The sequence below is a fragment of the Stegodyphus dumicola genome, chromosome 12 (genome assembly GCF_044657685.1).
Source record: "Stegodyphus dumicola isolate Sdum_Otavi_A_Nest chromosome 12, ASM4465768v1".
In the NCBI taxonomy this organism is placed as follows: Eukaryota; Metazoa; Arthropoda; class Arachnida; order Araneae; family Eresidae; genus Stegodyphus; species Stegodyphus dumicola.
The window spans coordinates 52,705,218-52,719,861 of record NC_140779.1 but is presented as its reverse complement, the minus strand read 5'-3'; the positions used below and the strand labels follow the sequence as shown (position 1 = coordinate 52,719,861).

Here is a 14,644-nt window from a genome sequence, read left to right as displayed (position 1 = left end):
ATTCCTTTACGACAACCTAAATGACTACCCAATTATCCATATTTTTCGAATATCCGCATAGGTAACTGCCCAATTTAGTCGGGATATATGCAGATCTATCGCAACCAAATAAAAAACACATTTTCATTTTTTATTCTAACCCCCTCCCCGGAAAATAAATTTACTGTAGATCATTACTTCAAAGTTATTCAATTTCTTTTTATAAAAATATAAAATTTGGTCTGTTAAAAATTTGAATATAATGTAAATTACTTATATGATCCATTGTAATCGGATAATGGATTTAAAACTTAGTGAGATCTAACTGAATTCAAAACTTGCTTCTAGTTTCTTTAACTATGTCATATTACATGTTTTATTATTCCTGAATATGTTAATAGCTTTTTATTGCCTTTAATTATATTCTTTTATTTTTTAATGCATCTCTCATTCATACATTCAATTAAAAAATGAATAAATAAATGTCTCCTTTTTATTGCAAAATTTTAGGTGTATCAGCAGAAATTTCTCACATTGCCTGTTTTGGCTCTATTCTTATTCCTTCAGAGTGGGTAATTTATGTGTATATTAACATCACAAAATAACATTAACGTCTTTACTATCAGTAATTATGCTTCTTTTTTTATTCTTTCAGCTCATTTCAAACCACTTAGAGCTTTTGACTTCCAGGCGCGGTTTGGCTTCAGTACAGGTAGCTTATCGCTAACACAAGTATTCCCAATTCATTTTCCATCATGCCACTGACACAAGACAGGAACGACCGCCCTGAGTTATGGCACCGCCTACTGAATCCGGTGATTGGCGAGCCTACTGACAGATTGACAGCTACGAAGCCCTGCCCCCTCCAGATTCCGGCTCTTGAGTTAAATATGGCCACCTTGGACGTCATCTTTTCCCTGGAGTCATTTTACGATATTACTCTTGCTCCTTTTGTGCGCTCAAGTTTATGTTCGCGACGACATCTAGAAAATGACACCGTCACGTGAAACCTGATCGTCTGCAGTAATAGGTAAGATTTCAAAACGAAATTTATTGCACAAGTGGTTATAAATTTTTAAGATGCATGAATTTTAAAGAAAATATTTGTAATGCGTAAAATATATTTTAGAATTTTAAAGTAATTATTTGTAATGAATAAAATATATTTTTCTTTTTTAGAAAAGTAATGTATAAAATATATTTTTCTTTTTTAGAAAAGTAATGTATAAAATATATTTTTCTTTTTGAGATTTTAGAATTTTTGTACACTTATTTACTAATTGCATTTTTTCTGTGAATATTTATGCATATTTTGTTTCGCCCATTTATCAGTGACCGCAATTGTACACAAACTTTACGATAATTTCATTTTAATGTAATTTCTTTTAAATATTTAAGAATTATTAAATAATTAATTTAACAGGAAAAAAATAATTCTTCATTTTGCTTAGTGTAAAGAAAATCAAAAAATATTGTTGGGAAAACGCATGTAAAATCTAAAATCTTTCAATGCTTTTAAAAAGTATTTGAAAGGAAATTAGTTGTTTACTGTTTACATAAAACATTTAAAATAAAAATAGATATATAAAAACAGTTTTGATATTATCCTTTATTATTATTTTGAAGCATTTTTGAAGGGTTGTTTTAAACTGAAAAATAATAATTTAAGCAAAAATAAATATTTACTTGTAACTTGTATTTGTAACTTATTTACTGTGTAAATTAAACAATTGCGTCACTGTTAATTTGCATAAATAATAATATGTGACGTTGTAATGCAGTTTAATTCTAATATTTGTTGAATAAGGATTAACTGGATATGTGCATGTCATTTTGTGTCCTTGGTATGGCTAAAAGTTATAATAAATGTCTTTCATCAAATCCACCAATTAAGTCAGCTGTTGAATCAAAATGCAGCGAAACCTTTTATTGTTACTGGACAAATACATATGTAGATGACCAATAATTCTACTACTATTTTAGTAGTAGAATATTTCCACAGTCACGGAAAACCGAAACCACCTGGAACCATGGGTTCCTTGGAAAGTTTCACTATGTTAATTGGCAAATTTTTAAAAACTGAAAACCAATTACGTTTTAATAATCTTTACTGATACATTTGGAGCTAAAAGTAGTTTTTAAGTAGTTTCAGTTATTAAATATCTGAAAATTAAAAGATTGCTCTAATAATGATAAAATATCTGTCTATAAATATCTGTCATGAAATTATTACAGTGACTTTTGTACTGGACCTTTTTCTCTTAAAAAAGGAAGGGAAAAAAATTTTACCATTGCTAAAATTGAAATCAATATTTCAATATTATGAAAATGAAATTTTCAAAATATTTCAATTTTAGCAATTTCATATTCTTGAATAACGCAAAAGGATTATTAAATCTGTGGCAAAAAAAATTGTAACATTTTGTACGATGAAAATAAATGATCATGCTATGAATCACTTATTTAAATAAGACTGCTCTCTAATTCTGAAAAATATTTGCGACTCTCAAATGCACTAATGACATATTTTACAGTGAATATTAGGTAATACATTTTTCTAAATAAATCGTATTGATTTGTGATTTTCACATGTGGAGTAAGACTTGAAAATTGAATATCGATCTAAAATTTTGCAGCATTCAATAGAAAAATAACTTTTATTTCAGCATGCTCAAAAAAATTATTTTGCAGTATTTCCTTAAAAATTTGATACATACTTTTTACTTATTTTATGATATTTATCCATTTTTTTAACATCAGGTACTTAAAGTATGATTCATTTTGCGTTAGGAAGCACATGATTTTTTTAATTGTATAAAAAAAATAATAAAGAACTTAATAAGTATTATTCTCACATATTTTCAGCTCTAAAACGGGTATTAGTCTCAAAACACGATTTTGTGTTGTTTCCATTTAAATGTGATCCGCTTTAAAGTCTGTTGCCATTCGGCAAAATGTAAGATATTCGTTACTGGTTAATAAATTAATATTTTTTATTTAAAAGGAATAGATGAAGTTTTTAAGAATACTGTTATTCTTATTATTATTGCTTTTCAATTTGATTAATTTAAATAAAAAATCATTTAATTCATAATCTCACTAGAACATTAAATATTTTTATAGAAAGACCTCGCATATTTTTTTCACTTTTTGTTTAATAGAATATAAGCAAATATTGATAATGAGCATTTTTTCTGTAAGACGATCACCTCCACAGAAGACCAAAATCGTCTACCAATGTATGTAATCATCTTAAAAAAGTTTCACTGTAAATCTTTCCCATGTAACCCACATACACATGGTATTGATATTTTTCCTGAAGTACGATAACAGAAGTAAAATTACTTTAAAATACCTAAGTTGGTATTTAATAAACATTGTTAATTTGAAAACACAAATACTGTGAAATCATTGTAACAAAGTATTTTACGTGTTCTGTTTATTCTTTTATATTCTATTTCAGCTATTAATGTATTAAAAAAAAGATTAGGTGAAAACTCAAATAAATAAATAATATAAAAATAAAGATAGATGGCAGTACATACATAATATAAGGGATTACCTGACAGTTTCCTACCTAAGTTTCATGTCAAGTTTGAGGATGATTTCTGTAGGAGACGTAATCTCTATTCTCCTACCATCAGCCTCTCGAGAGGACTTTTAAACTGCTAAATTTTAAGTGTTCCCTTTCTGCAAAATCAGTAGTTAGTCTCAGAAATATTTATGCCTTGCACGAGATTCATTCTCGGTCCTGATGGGATGCGAAATAAATATTACAAAACCTAAGAACAATAAAAATTTTTCTCTTAGTATATTATTAAGAACATTATTTTAGTACTAATTATTAATCTATGTTAATATTTTAAGTATTAGCATAAATATATATTCATGTAAGTATAAAGCAATTATATCAATTTTGTCTAATTCTCATTGTTGTAAAACCCACGGATATTCGCCAAAATATTACGAGCGTCACTAATTTCTTTTCTTTTGCTCTTTTATCGTTCATGAGAACGGCTCCTTGGCGCGTAAAATTTAGGAAATCGTTGCAACTTCACTCCTCCTCTCTGAGAAAATCGATAATGAAGCGTTTATTTAAAATTTATTCGAATATCTAAATATGATATCAGAATTATTATTATTAATTTTAAAGGTAACCATAACTTTTCATTCATTTATAGGTGAAATTTCGGGAGAAAAACAGTTTTGCAAAGTCGCCAAAAAAGGGCTTTCTCGCCAAATGTGTCATTCGTCTGGCTACAACTCGAATCAGGTGAGTTTTTCCCAGCTTGTTCTCTTAAATTTTCTTTATAGGCCACTTAAGGTGTTGGGATAGCTTCATAAAGTCAACAGGGCAAAGACTTGACTTACTGTATTGCGCTATCAAAGGGGATGAGAGCAAGCTCATATTCTTGTCGCTAGGACCGTTTACTACACGATTTCCGAACCATGTGTACAAACAAGCGCTGTTCGAGAGAGAGATGAATGAAGCTGGTCGGCTCTTTCTGTCTCTTAAATACTTCCCTGCCCTTTCGTTTTAGGCTTTTTCGACACGGACTTTTTTTTTCAATAATAATAAATATAAATGTTTGGTTACGGTTTGCTGTTGTTATTTTTGATGACATGATAAGAATTCTTGTTTGCTTTACTCATTTACATTTGAGGACGTAACCAAACTTAAGCTCTTGGAAGATTTTAAATACACTTATTACACTAAAATTCAAAATAAAATCTGTATCACTTGCTATAGCCAAATGTTTTGGTTACGTGAAAGATGAAGTGATATTGCGAAAAAAAAAATTCTTTGTGACAAAATTCTTCGCTTTAGTCTGGTCTAAGAAAATGCTGTTGACCCAGTTGAGGGACATCTTTGGGTTCTTTTCCATTGCAGGACAACACGCGACGAACAATTTCCTACAAGAAAATGTATGTGCAGGCATTGCCTGCTAGTCGCAATGTGCTGTTCTTACTTCTTATGCAGAGTATTTTTACTTTCAAAATTAAGTATTGTCAAACAACAGATTTTTAATGTATGTTATGCTATTTCATTCCTTCTTTTCTTTAGTGAAATAACTAACCTAAGAAATGTATTTCTAATGTTTAAATAAATAAATCAACATTAGTTGATGACGAGAGTATGCTTTCTCGCTGGAAGTATTAAGTTGCCGCTCATATTTTTCTAAAGAAAACTTTTTGGCGGGTACTGTCCTATATAATGGATAAAGATCCCATTTTTATCTTCCTGGTTTATCATTCTTTTAAAATTGCCTCGTATCTGGTACCAAAAATTAGATTTATTGTTTTAATTTAATTTTTCCAATTTAATTAAAATTAAATTTATTGTTGTTGTTGCTAATGCTCCCTTGTCTGACCTATTATAGTCAGCGAAAGCCTACGAAATTCCTCGTGGCTAGGAGCGCAAGTTTACGCCTGCCTTTAGCACCTTAGTGACAGTGCGATTTCGCTGAGTTCCGCCCCCTCCCAACTTTGATGGAGGTCAACCCGGGGAGACGGGTCCGAGGATCTCCCAGCCCTCTTTCTCTACCAGCAACCTCGCGAGAGGATTTCCTGCTAGCCGCATATTTAGAGTATCCCCATGCCGCAAGGACACTATACATTTACAGATATCCATGCCTTTTCCGGGATTCGAACCCAAGCGCTTCGAATTAATCTGTTCTCCCAAATTCGAGATCTTTCTGTGTAACGCTACTGGACAAAGGCAACTAAAAGTAATATTAACTAATCATAGCTTATCGCACCTACTCTGGTATAATTCCTCTGGTGAGCTAATTACGTCATTATTCTGCCAGCTTCTATATTCTAATATCTTCCCGCTTCGCTTTTTTAAAATGCGTGCGCCGTTCTTTTTAAAAATCCAATGTGTATAAGAAATTATCGTAATTGTTATGATTAAAGAGTTCATTGTTAACGAGAAATTATTCTAGTGTGCCTGGAAATCTGGAAATAAAGATGGTAATTGGCTGAACTTAGTTTGGTATCAGCTTCTTCCTCTCCATCGCGACTGTGCTTCAAAATTATGACATATATATAGATAAATGTAGATAAACTTGGTCTTAAATAATGAAGGTCATTATTACATTTTTAATATATGCAGGTATTTGATAAATATACCAATTTACAAAATCTTAATATCCTGCGTAATAGAATGCGGAATTGAGAAATAACATAATGTATACATTCTGAAAAATATACATTTTCTCAAGCACCTTTCGCAATATGTATCAGTGTACACGGGTTACAGTTAATGCCAAAATTCTGAATTACAACTAAACAGGGAAGGCCAGAAAAATGAGAAAATAAATCAGCGTTTATATTTATTGTATTTTTCCTTTACATATTTTAAAGGTCCAGTGCTCGTGTACTAGTTCCTTTGTGGTCATTTTATATTTAATTGGAAAGCATTTATAATTACATAAATTTTAAATTCAATGATCTCTGCATTTTATCGCAACTGTAAAAATATAATCTGAAATGATGAGTAAGAATGGATTATCAATAGCAAATTTCGTTCTCTGATCTGAGTGATCCATCAAGAAGCTTACTGATGATGTGCTTGATTACTGCTATTCAAAAGGTGGGTTTCCACAATAAGGAGGGACTACAAGCTGTGGTCTGATGTAATAGATGAGTAGAGGCACCTATAACAGGTCAGAGATCAAAACGTCTGAAACTGGTTTCTCCCATATTTGGCGCGAGCTTTCCCGCTCAGCGCGTTAAAAAAACACCAACTCGGGCGGAGATTCGGTTTTTGACGACTTTATTGGAAGTACCTTCCTTTATACTGTGATAAGTTCATCATGTTTGTTTGACGATACATGTTTAATTCCTAACAACAGATTCTATATCTCTCAATACATGACTTAGAACTTAAAAACATAAATCGCTTTGTGTTTGTCAATATAATGCAGAAGTATATGTGCAGGAAAAATGTCTTCGGACAGCATTCTACAGCATGTTAAGTATCAGTTTTAGGGATTAGGATGGGGTATTTAAATTATGGCAAAACAATGGGAAGACTATCTGATTAAGACATGGATTGCCTCTGGGTGAGGAATTTCTAAGGAAAAGTGATTCTTGTTCAAGTTAATTCGTTTCAGGGTATTTTTTTATTAATCGCACAAATGATAAATTTTAATCTTTTATTTTCGTATAGCAGCTACATTTTTATCGGTTATTTTAGTATATTATTATTATATCTATTTTTACTGCCACAGCGAAATCTTCCTTCTGCCTCTTAATTAATATCTCATTATTTTCATTGTAATTTCTTTCACACACAATGGATTTCAATGTTACGTAGTGATCGGCTCGTATTTCTTTGAGTAAAATTACCAGCCATTCAATGTGAACTATGATGCTCCAAACTTTTGCAGAAAACGCCTAAACCGAACCGACCTGTGGACTGGATGCGGCAATAGCCCAAACGGGTAAAGATTATATAGAATTCTTGAGAAGTGTGTTTCCAGAACCTTATTATTCTAATGTGAGAATAACATGTGGCTATCCTGGGCATTTGACCATTCGGCTTGATGCTTCTTCATGTAAGGTTACTTAAAATGTAAACTGTTCGACGTGAGGTGGCAGCCATACCGAAAGAAATGCTGCCAAACGTTATGCGTAATTTCGCGGATCGACTCCAACAGTGTGTAAAAAGCAGTGTGACAACAAACATATCAATGATACTGAGTTGCCAAGGGAGTAATAGTTGGTTGGTTTATTTTTTTGCTGATGAAAACCTCTCCCGCCTTCATGGTATAGTGGTCAACACACTCGGCACGTATTCCAAATGTCCGTGGTTCGAGTCCCGGCGAGGGCATTGCTCATTTTTCATCTCTCTTGCTTCGAAATAACTTAATGTCTCTACAGTGGCGCCCAAACCAAAAAGGATGTTGGATGATGCTTCTCCACCACCAGGATTTGGCGATTGGGTCCCCTAATCCCCAGTCGCCCTTTAAAAGGAGGAGTATATAAGGTATTTCTCTCGCCTTCTTAGCATGACTTCGTGGTATCATGGTGTAGTAGTCAACATACTCGGCGCGTATTCGAGAGGTTGGAGTCTCGGCGAGAGCATTGCTAATTTTTCATCTCTCCTGCTTTTTTAAATATATATATATATAATATATATATATATAATGTCTCTATACTATAAGAGCGGAATCATTGAAGTTACCAGAATTGTGGCAAAAGGTCATTGAACAGAATGGAAGATTATTTGACAGATTAAAGTTAATTTTTTTGTTCAGAAAAAAAAAAAAAAAAAAAAAAAAAAAAGAGTTTTATTTTAGTCTAATAAACCGAAATTACTCTCTGGCCAACCCAATATCTTCAGAAGTTGATATTGGGGTATTTTTAATTTTTCCTAATAATGGCGTACTTTAATCTGTAAAGCTACATCATTAATAAAAATTATTCTTTGTATTGTTTCATTTTAAAAACGGTTAGATTTTTTTTGCCCCGCCAAGTCTAATGGGCTGTCTTTAAAACGACCACCAACTGCTCCATATGACTTTGATCTCCTGTAGAGTTCTTAAGAAGAAGTATGCTTAATACTACTGCTTATTTATGCTCTGAGAAATGTTAATTACTTTCAATAGTCGTCGTCTTAGGGAGGTGGACGCTACAATTGTTTTTAAATCGGTAAATCTGGAGCCCTAACAAGCAATGAATTGCTGTAATTTGAAAAGTAAACCAAATATCTCGTGTGAGTGTTTTGATAACAGCATTTATTCTTGAATTTTCTGTCTACGAGGGCAATTTAAACCGTTATTATATCTGCTAGCCACCTCTCAACTGCGCGGTGAAGAAAAGATTTCTGCGTATTTTCGTTTCGAGCAAATCTGCTTGTTGTTGACAAATTGGTTGACCTATGCGAAAACCTCACAGAAGTATATTCTCTTCTCTTTTAAGCGAGATACATATGCAAGTGAAATATTTTTCCCAGCTCAGTAAACTATCCCGGGTACGTACGCGTAACAGATCTCTGAACAGAACTATTTAGGGTGGAAACTTTCGGTTCCATGTTTCTCGGAAAAGTTTCTTACAGCGTCATGCCTCGGTGTATGTGATAACCCCATTATGCAGCAGAACAAAAATGGTGGTAAATGCCTATTTGTTTGCATAACATAACGCCAAAAATCGAAAGCTTGTTCTGTTAATGTTTCTAATCTCAAAAATGCATTTATGTGTTTCTGTTAATTTGCGAAATATTTATATCGTCCTCGAATTGATCTTAATATTTGTCATCTATAACTTCCTTCGTGTTGCATGGGGATATAATAGTTTTACCCATTGAACATATACATATATAAAATGAACACTTTTGCTGTTTATATTATAGACTTCGGTTTCGTAAAAGCTGAACTTTAGCTTCAGTTTTTAAAATTTCCCCCTATTATATGGTATGTAGTTAGTTCTCTTCATATCTAGAAATAAAAGACTATAGTCATCTTGAAGTGGATTTCAAAATTAAAGCAATACTTCTTGTCCGCAGATCTACAAAATGTTTTACTTTTCGCTTTTGTAATCAACAGCGGTGCAATGTTTACAGCGAGAAGAGTGAAATTTGTGGCTGAGAAACTTTAATTTTGACTTTGCTAGCAATGGCCCCTTTGGGTGCAATAACGAGGCGAAACGCACTTCCAACAACAAAAAATTCATCTTGACAATGTTTTTTTTTTTTTTTTTCCCTCTTTTTCTTTCATTCCTTCTAAGTTTCTGTAGCAAAGAGAGGAAATTCAATGATGGCAGAACATTCATTTCTCGTGGAATTTCATACTTTTTCCTTCGCCGTCGAGTGCCAGCGAGTGTTCGAAAAAAGTTAACTCCGTAATAAAGAAGTTCCAGATGAAAGTTTTTGCGAATTTCTTAATTATATCGCGCGTTCTTTAATTAAATTTTATGCAGAATTCAATTGAATTTTTTCTTTTCAGTGCGGACATAAATAAATTTATGAATCATTCTGAATTATCGCTAGTCATTAAATATACCGGGCGCTTTATTCATTCTAATTATTTTTATTAGCGGCTTTATTTGTTATTTAAAGACAGATTTTTTTCTTCTTTTTTGTTAGTATTTGAAAGTTAGGCTATTAAAGTGTTAATTTAAATATTACATTCTGGGAGACGAAATATGAACAATATTTCCAAGAATAATGCACTAGGAGAAAAATAAACAGTTTTTCAGCTAACGAGCTGAAAGTGATCAGAAGAAATTTTTAGTCAAAGAAGATAGATTTAGAAATTGTAATAAGCAGAATACATCTACTATTTCCATCCCAGAAATGTTTCTTGTTTTTTGAAAATTATACTAGAAAAATACTTTTAGGGTAACTAATACGTTACTAAGATTTATCTTATCATTATATTGCTTTAACCATCTGAATAATAATAATTAAACCTTGTTTTGCTAAATTAATAAATAGTAGAGTATCATATTAGCATTGATACTTCTTCACTCTTAAGCATATTTCTTCTGATTAAAATATTCTCTTTATCTTTTATAAATGATCTTTATCTTCTAACCTTTAATCTTTATCTTTTTTCTCTTTATTTTTTAACCATCTGAAGAAATCTTATTTTGCTAAATTAATAAATAGTAGCGTATTATATTAGCATTGATACTTCTTCACCCTTAAGCATATTTCTTCTGATTAAAACATTCTCTTTATCTTTTATAAATGGCTTTTTGTTGCTGTGGTAAGCTTACTCAAACGAAATCAAAACTGAATTAACACATTTCCCGTACATACTCTCATTGGTGTTAGTAATAACACGTCCAATTAGCAAGTGGAAGTAGCTTGTACACCCGAAATTAAAACAGCATCCACATCATAATGAATTATCTCATTTTCTCGTGCGTGCTTTTGTGGTTTTAATGATAGCACGTCATTCTAGTAGTTGAAAACTCTGTGGTTCCTATCCCGGCGAGTAACGGTTGATTTTTCATGTATCTCGTTTTGGGAGAAAACCTAATGTCATGATAGTGGTGGGCGATAATTCGTCACCACCTGAATTTGGTCGACCGGACCTTGTGCCTCTCGTTAGTTGCCCTTTAAGCAGAATAAAGTATAAAAAAGACACAGGAAACGTAGACGTTATAATCTGACTGTCACAAAGGGTAATGACGTATTAATAAACGGGTATTTATCCTTTTTCTCCCATTCTTTCCTGTACTTCTGTAACACTATAACCTTACAACTATTCATGCAAAGTACGTCCACTTGGCATAGTACTCCATACACAGTTACTTATTTACTGTCGGCCATTTATCGCCCTTAGTACGATCAGCTCGTGTACGAATTTAAAATTCAGTAAAGTTTTATTTATTTGCATGTTGTACGTTAGAGCCAAAGCTCAACTTTCTCCTATTATAGTTTTCATAAAATAGTTTCTGTCAAGTAAGAAACCTGGATTTTTCTCCATTATAAAGTCACTTACCAAATAAACGAATGGTAAACAGGAAAATTGCAGCTTTCGCAACAAATACAGACTGTACCAAGAAGTACGGCGAATTTTTAAAGAGATGGTGTGTGGTGGTGTATTTAATTATGGCAAAGCACACTAGGGCTATCTGCCTAAGGGAAGGGATGCCTTTCGTGGAGGACTTTCTAAGGGAAACTGGCTCGTATACACGTTACACATGAGGAAAACCACGAAAACGCCCATGCAGCCAGCCCGTTCGCGGGATTCGAACCTCGGACCGAACTACCAGTGTTCAGCGACTTTACCGCTCGGCCGCTGGTGGGCCGATATTTTTAAAGAGAAGATTTGGTATTGATGTAGTATGCAATTTATCGCTTTCAGTTAGCTGTTTATTTCTTAGATCACACCAATGAAACGCTGTTTTTAATTTGAAAATAAATAAATTAAAAATATATAAGGGGACGTATACCTTCGTGAAGGACCTTTTAAGGAAACTGGCTCATATTTATGAATTTTCTTCTAATTGAAATGCAAATTTCTAAAAAAAAACTTTCCTCTGACTACCATGACCATCTTTTACTATGTGTATGTCTAAAAATATCGAATTGATATTCATTGACATATTTAGAATTTCGAATTTCCTGATTATTTAGATTCTGATCTAACCCTTCTATTGACTTTGATGATGACTTGTTTCTTTGAGATACTCAAATATGAAAGTTATACTCTCTTAAAATTCTTCTCTCTGTTTTAGCATTAGGAGAATTGAATATTCGTTGCATTGTTAAAATCAGTTACACTACACTGGCGTTACAATTGCAAAGAATATTTCTTACCGCTTACCTCTGTTTATATTCAGTGAAAGCCTCCGACTTTCAGTTCTAGGTTTCCTTTCAATCCTCTTTGTGTATCCTAGAATAATGTTATGAACAACAGATTTACTATACAAAATTCCTTAATTTTTTTTTTATTCGCTTTCCACTGTTAAGTTTTCGAATATCTATTGAAGCCCCACCTTTTTCCTTTTATTCATGCTTAATATAATATGGAAATAAGGAATTTATATAGCGTAATTTAAAAGATAATTGCATTAAATTAGGCTATTTATCATTTTTCCAATAATATCCCAATAGGTCTTCGAGTCTTACTTTTCCATTTTAGTATAAGATGATGCAATATTCACTTTTATAATTAACTGTATTTACTATTAAACTCTTTTTTTTTCCCTCCCGGTTTAACCATTTAAAAGTGACCAGTATTTCTGAGAACATAAATAAAGTTGAGTATAACTTCTCTGAAACGGAAACATCTGGAAGACCAAAATCTAGAACCAGGGCTGATCATCTTAGAAAGGATTCATTACATATATTTGCTCCTTAATAAGCTATTGAAAGTCCCAATACTTTTTCCCCCTTGCTGTCATACACATAGCTGGCTAATTTACGAAGCGTTTCAAGAAAACAGAAATTAAATTATGTTTGCAAATTAACTCAGGAGTCAGGAAACCATATTCAATGAAACCTGTCATGGCTACCACCTCTCGTGGAGGACCACCTCAAAGTTTCATTTATATTTCCGAAACTATAATAAACATAAATATAACCTAAGGCGATCGCCTCCACAGAAGATCTAAATTCTCTGAAAGTGTGGGTGGACATCTTAAAAATATCTTACTATATGTTAATTATTTGCAGTGGATAAGCAAAATTCATTATTCAGAGCTGAGAAGTATATTGGAACTAAACTTTTAGTTGACTCTACTTATCTTGTTCAAGATTTTGCAGTTCTATGCTCATATGTATTTAAAAGGAAAGCCAAGTTGTAAGCCCTCTTTAACATGACCACAATTACAGAAGATGGTATTCTCCTGTGAGTCCATTTAGAGAGATGATTTTCATTACCCATGTTTATTCATGCTTTTAGAAATGCTGGTCACTTTCGAAGGTGATTTTCTTAGGCATGTGGTCTCCATTAGAGGATTCACTGCATTTCTTCACATAAAAAATGATTAATAATTATTAATTTTGTTCCAACAGAAAATAATTTAGTAAAAATATCGTAGTAACCTAAAGGAATGAAAATGGTTCATATATATACAGAGAGAAAGAGACGACCATCTCAGGGGGTAGGAGGTCGTCTTAGAAGGTAAATTTCAATATCAGTACTTATATTCTAAAAAATACGGAGAGATCAGTTTCAGCGATAATCGTCTATGAAAGATGGCCGTTTCGAAACGATTTACTGCGTTTGTGCGACTTATTTAGTTATTAATTCCACGACTGAAAGTTCTTGATTAGTGTTCGGATAAAAGAAATAAAATGAAATACAGTGAATGCTTTTATTGCGGTCACCTCCCATAGACACCCACCACTAACAGTTGTAGAGTCATTACTTAAAAAAAAAAAAAAAAATTTTTTTTAAATGCTGGAGACATGAAAAAATGTGCAATGCCCTCGCTGAGATTCGAACCTGAACCTCTGGCATACCGCCGAGTGTGCTACCACGAAGGCATGCAGAAAGGAGGGAGAAAATACCTTATATACTCTCCCTTTTAAAGGGCGAGTGGAGTTTACGAAATCCAGTTACCAAATCCTCGTGGTGCGGCCGCCATTTTAGAGTCATTAAGATTTTTGAAGCAGGATACATGAAAAATGAGCAGTGCCTTCGTCGAGACTCGAACCTTGGATCTATTGAAACGCAGCTTAAATACTGCTTCTGAAACACGCTTAGATTAGTATACTACGGCATTAAAAATTTACATTCCGGCAGAAAACTGAAATCAGGAGGGATTCAGCATAACATCTCTAAGAGCCGCCCAGGCGCTATAGTGGTTAGGAGGACCTACTGCGGTACCGAAGGGCTCGGGTTCGAATGCCCGGAGAAGGCATGGATGTCTGTAAATGTACAGTGTCCATGCGGCATGGGAGCACTCTAAATATGCGGCGAGCCAAGAGCTGTTGATAGTAGAGCTGTTGATAGTAGAGGAAGAAGTGTGGAACCTCTTTCCTTACCATTAACCGCAATTTTGATGAAGAGCACCTCTGACCCGTTCCCCCGGGATGATCTTCAACAAAATTGGGGCGCGGAACTGAGCAAAGTCGTAGTGTCACCTGTATGGTGCTCAAGGCTCTTGCTAACGACAGGAGCAATCTTGTAATCCTTGTCATGATGAATTTCGTGAGCTTGTTCTGATGCTACTGTCAGATAAGAGATATAAGTCACAA

At 33.2% G+C, this 14,644-nt stretch overlaps 1 protein-coding gene across 1 annotated transcript in view; it reads left to right on the top strand.

Moving 5' to 3' along the window:
• The first annotated feature begins 639 nt into the window (after positions 1 to 639).
• The window catches only part of LOC118199410 (uncharacterized), a 216,231-nt gene continuing 202,226 nt past the window's right edge, over positions 640 to 14,644 (top strand). Inside the window, exons 1-2 of the mRNA XM_085827724.1 lie at positions 640 to 1,009; positions 4,161 to 4,252. The gene's annotated coding sequence lies outside the window, so the exon portion shown is untranslated. The remainder of the gene's footprint in view (positions 1,010 to 4,160; positions 4,253 to 14,644) is intronic.